The sequence below is a fragment of the Bison bison genome, unplaced genomic scaffold (assembly GCF_000754665.1).
Source record: "Bison bison bison isolate TAMUID 2011002044 unplaced genomic scaffold, Bison_UMD1.0 scf7180017858048, whole genome shotgun sequence".
NCBI classification, from domain to species: Eukaryota; Metazoa; Chordata; class Mammalia; order Artiodactyla; family Bovidae; genus Bison; species Bison bison.
In genome coordinates, this window is record NW_011488621.1 from 2,634,625 (window position 1) to 2,640,515 (window position 5,891).

Below are 5,891 nucleotides of genomic sequence, written 5' to 3' on the forward strand. Positions count from 1 at the left end.
ACAGGTGCACTGGGATGACCCAGAGGGATGGTGTGGGGAGGGAGGAGGGAGGAGGGTTCGGGATGGGGAACACATGTATGCCTGTGGCGGATTCGTTTCGATATATGTCAGAACCAATACAATGTTGTAAAGTTTAAAAATAAAATAAAATTTAAAAAAATTACAGAATGATTTTGATTTGTCTCCAAGGCAAACCATTCAATATCATAGTAATCCAAGACTATGCCCCAACCACTAATGCTGAAGACGCTAAAGTTGAATGATTCTATGAAGACCCACAGGACCTTCTAGAACTAACAATGAAAAAAGATGTCCTTTTCATCATAGAGGACTAAAATGCAAAACTAGGAAGTCAAGAGATACCTGGAGATACAGGAAAGTTTAGCCCCGAAATGAAGCAGGGCAAAAACTAACAGAGTTTTGCCAAGAGAACACACTGGTCATAGCAAACACCTCTTCCAACAGCACAAAAGACTACTCTACATAAGGACATCACAAGATGGTTAATACTGAAATCAGATTGATTATATTCTTTGCAGTTGAAGAAGGAGAAGCTCTATACAGTCAGAAAAATAAGACCAGGGCCTGACTGTGGCTCAGATCATGAACTCTTTATTGCAAAATTCAGACTTAAATTGAAGAAAGTAGGGAAAACCACCAGACAATTCAGATATGACCTAAATCAAATACTTTATGATTATACAGTGGAAGTAACAAATGGATTTAAGGAATTAGATCTGACACAATGCCTGAAGAATTATGGAGGGAGGTTTGTAACATTTTACAGGAGGTGGTGATCAAAACCATCCCAAGGGAAGAGAAATGAAAAAAGGCAAATGGTTATTTGAAGAGTCCTTACAAATAGCTTACTTCTACAAATAGAAGTAAGAAGAGAAGTGAAAGGCAAATGAGAAAATGAAAGAAATACCCATATGAATGCAGAGTTCCAAAGAAGAGCAAGGAGAGAAAAGAAAGCCTTCTTAAGTAACCAATGCAAAGAGAGAGGAAAACAGTAGATTGGGAATGGCTAGAGATCTCTTCAAGAAAATTAGAGATACCAAGGGAATATTTCATACAAAGATGCCACAATAAAGCACAGAAATGGTATGGACCTAACAAAAGCAGAAGATGTTAAAAAAAAAAAAAAAGGTGGCAAAAATACACAGAAGAACTATCTAAAAAAGGTCTTGATGACCTGGACAACCATGATTGTCTGGGTCATCAAGACAATTGATTCTGGAGTGTGAGGTCGAGTGGCCCTTAGGAAGCGTTACTAAAAACAAAGCTAGTGGAGGTCACAGAATTCTAGCTGAGCTATTTCAAATCCTAAAAGATGATGCTGTTAAAGTGCTGCACTCAATATGCCAGCAAATTTGGAAAACTAAGCAATGGAAAACTTAAGACTGGGAAAAGTCAGTTTTCATTCCAATCCCAAAGAAAGGCAATGCTGAGGAAAGTTCAAAGTACCCCATAATTGCACTCATTTAACATGCGAGCAAGGTAATGCTCAAAAGCCTTCAAGTTAGGCTTCAACAGTACCTGAACTGAGAACTTCCAGATTTACAAACTGGATTTAGAAAAGGCAGAGCAACCAGAGATCAAGCTGTCAACATCTGTTGGATCATAGAAAAATCAAGGGAATTCCAGAAAACATCTACTTCTGCTTCATTGACTTCACTAAAGTCTTTGACTGTGTTAATCAGAATAAACTCTGGAAAATTCTTCAACAGATGGGAATACCAGATCACCTTACCTGCCTCCTGAGAAACCTGTACACAGGTCAAGAAGCAACAGTTAGAACTGGACATTGAGAAATGAACTGTTTCAAAATTGGGAAAGGAGTACATCAAGGCTGTATATTGTCGCCCTGTTTATTTAACTTTTATGAAGTGTACACCATGCAAAATGCTGGGTAAGATGAAGCACAAGCTGGAATCAAGACTGCCAGGAGAAATATCAATAACCTCAGATATGCAGATGACACCACTCAAATGGCAAAAAGTGAAGAAGAACTAAAGAGCCTCTTGATGAAGGTGAAGGAGAAGAGTGAAAAAGCTGACTTAAAACTGAACATTCAAAAAACTAAGATCATGCCATCCAGTCCTATCCCTTCATGGCAAATAGATGGGGAAAAAATGGAAACAGTGACAGACTTTATTTTCTTGGTCTCCAAAATCACTGTGAATGGTGACTGCAGCCATGAAATTAAAAGACACTTTCTCCTTGGGAAAAAAGCTATGACAAACTTAGACAGCATATTAAAAAGCAGAAACATCACTTTGTGAACAAAGGTCCATATAGTCAAAGCTATGGTTTTCCCAGTAGTCATGTATGGATGTGAGAGTTGGACCATCAAGAAGTCTGAACCCTGAAGAATTAATTTTTTCAAACTGTGGTGCTGGAGAAGCCTCTTGAGAGTCTCTTGGACAGCAAAGAATTCAAACCAGTCAATCCTAGAGTCCTGAATATTCACTGGGAGGATTGAGCTGAAGTTGAAGCCCAAAAACTTTGACCACCTGATGCTAAAAGCCAAGTTACTAGAAAAGAATATTATGCTGGGAGAGATTGAGGGCAGGAAGAGAAGGGGATGACAGAGGATGAGATGGTTGGATGGTATCATCGACTTGATGGACATGAATCTGAGCAAACTCTGGGAGATGGTGAAGGATACAGAACCCTCACATGCTGCCATCCATGGAGTTGTGAAGAGTCAGACACAATGGAGCCACTGAGCATCAACCACAACATATAAGATTAAGAAATTGACTTTTTAACCACCAATTCTATGCTTGATGCTGGGAAAGTACTTTATGAGATCTAATTTAATATATTTAAACTTGTAAAAAGTTAAAGTATCAGTCAGTCATGTCTGACTCTTTGAGACCCCATGCAGTTTTATAGGCTGCCAGGCTCCTCTGTCCATGGAATTCTCCAGGCAAGAATACTAGAGTGGGTAACAATTCCCTTCCCCAAGGATCTTCCTGACCCAGTGATCAGACATGGGTCTTCTGCATTGCAGGTGGATTCTTTACTGTCTGAGCCAGCAGTGAAGCAGTTATTATTATCCTTACTTTAGATATAACAAAACTGAGGATGGTAAAAGTTAAATGATCTCAAAGCTAGTACATGGTGAAGCCAAGGTTCGAACCTAAATGTAAAGCCAGTCTTTGTTGACATCACATAGCCTATTTTATAAATCATATACAGCTACAAAAATGTAAGATGTCAGTCAGGGTTCAATGCACAAAACAGAAACCACTCTAGGTATTTTTAGCAGGTAAGGGAATTTAGAGCTTACAGATCCATTGGAAAAGCCTAAGGAGCAAGTTCTAAGATAAGAGTCTGTTTTGCCAAAAGTTTTCATTTTCATCTCAGGTTCAAAGGATTTGTTAACAAAATAAGCCACTTGTTATATACAAATAAATAATACTGTCACGCGAGTGTATGTTCCTTGGTTCTTTGTCTTGCCACAACAAAGATTTGGAGCAATGGACATTAAAGCCCTCGGCGCGTCATAGCTCTCTTGGACAAACCGTGCTACAGCTCTTAGGCAAATCAGTGTTACAGCTCTATTTTATTTAGAAGATAGCAGGAGAGTGAGACAGAGAGAGAGAGAGAGAAAGAAAAGGGCGCACGCACGCGGGAGAGAGAGTCCATGAGAAAGCGCTTTGGCTCCTCCTTTTATATGTTTTTCCTCCACCTGGGCCTGCCCTATGCAAATTGGGCTTAGCCAGGAGTGCTGTTTGTTCTGCCTGAAGTCTTCACTCTGGTCCTCGGATCTTCCTTTGACCTTCTTTGTCTTTTAGCCACCATCATTTTGGACTCCTTTTCCCTATTCTACCTACCTAACAATACAAATATTTATTACAGAATTATCTGGCTTACTTTCCATATACCAACATTAAAAGAAAAGAGAGATAGAAAGAGCAGAGAATACATCACCAAATTGGGTTTTGACAAACGGTGCTGGGAATTCCCATGTCACAGCACATCTGGAGTCCCAGTTGGGAAAGGGTCCCAGGCAGTGTGTCCTCTGCTCCATGGGCGAGACTTCAAAGATGGCAGTTCGGGGTTCCTGCTTATAATCCCAGGAAGGATGCAAGCTGATATCATCATCAAGCTGTGACCAAATTGCAAGCCTGGTTTCCTGTTTATGCTGTTTGTTTTGACTTGGAAAACTTGGACTGTTGCTAAGCCTGAGGCTTGACTGCCCAGGCCCCCTCCAGGGGCTCAACAATCTCAGGATTCCTCCCCTCCCCCACCACCTCTTATCTACGGGGCTTTAAGTCTTGTGCTCCCAGCAGATAGTCACTTCCAGTCACTTCCAGTCAGGGCAGTGTCCAGGCGGGTTAGAAGCAAGGGCAGAGGGCCACTCTGCTTTGTCTCTGAAGCCTAAAAGAGACTATTTTTAAAATTTCCCCAACAGCCTTTTAGATGAGTTCAGAAGTGATCTACTAGAAGAGCTAGTGCTTTACACCCAGTAGTCAGTTCAGTTCAGTTCAGTCGCTCAGTCGTGTCCAACTCTCTGTGACCCCATGAACTGCAGCACGCCAGGCCTCCCTGTCCATCACCAAGTCCCAGAGTTCACTCAAACTCATGTCCATCGAGTCGGTGATGCCATCCAGCCATCTCATCCCCTGTCATCCCCTTCTCCTCCTGCCCTCAATCCCTCCCAGGTTCAGGGTCTTTTCCAATGAGTCAACTCTTCGCGTGAGGTGGCCAAAGTATTGGAGTTTCAGCTTTAACATCAGTCCTTTCAATGAGCACCCAGGATTGATCTCTTTTAGAATGGACTGGTTGGATCTCCTTGCAGTCCAAGGGACTCTCAAGAGTCTTCTCCAAAACCACAGTTTAAAAGCATCAATTCTTCAGCTCTCAGCTTTCTTCACAGTCCAACTCTTACATCCATACATGACTACTGGAAAAACCATAGCCTTGACTAGACAGACCTTTGTTGGCAAAGTAATGTCTCTGCTTTTCAATATGCTATCTAGGTTGGTCATAACTTTCCTTCCAAGGAATAAGTGTCTTTTAATTTCATGGCTGCAGTCACCATCTGCAGTGATTTTGGAGTCCAAAAAAATAAAGTCTGACACTGTTTCCGCTGTTTCCACATCTATTTCCTATGAAGTAATGGGACCGGATGCCATGATCTTCGTTTTCTGAATGTTGAGTTTTAAGCCAACTTTTCCACTCCTCTTTCATTTCATCAAGAGGCTTTTAATTCTTCTTCACTTTCTGCCATAAGGGTGGTGTCATCTGCATATCTGAGCTTATTGATATTTCTCCCGGCAATCTTGATTCTAGCTTGTGCTTTTTCCAGCCCAGCGTTTCTCATGATGTACTCTGCATATAAGTTAAATAAGCAGGGTAACAATATACAGCCTTTATGTACTCCTTTTCCTATTTGGAACCAGTCTGTTGTTCCATGTCCAGTTCTAACTGTTGCTTCCTGATCTGCATATAGGTTTCTCAAGAGGCAGGTCAGGTGGTCTGCTATTCCCATCTCTTTCAGAATTTTCCACAGTTTATTGTGATCCACACAGTCAAAGCCTTTGGCAGAGTCAATAAAGCAGAAATAGATGTTTTTTCTGGAACTCTCTTGCTTTTTCCATGATCCAGCAGATGTTGGCAGTTTGATCTCTGGTTCCTCTGCCTTTTCTAAAACCAGCTTTAACATCTAGAAGTTCATAGTTCACGTACTGCTGAAGCCTGGCTTGGAGAATTTTGAGCATTACTTTGCTAGCGTGTGAGATGAGTGCAATTGTGCAGTAGTCTGAGCATTCTTTGGCATTGCCTTTCTTTGGGATTGGAATGAAAACTGACCTTTTCCAGTCCTGTGGCCACTGCTGAGTTTTCCAAATTAGCTGGCATATTGAGTGCAGCACTTG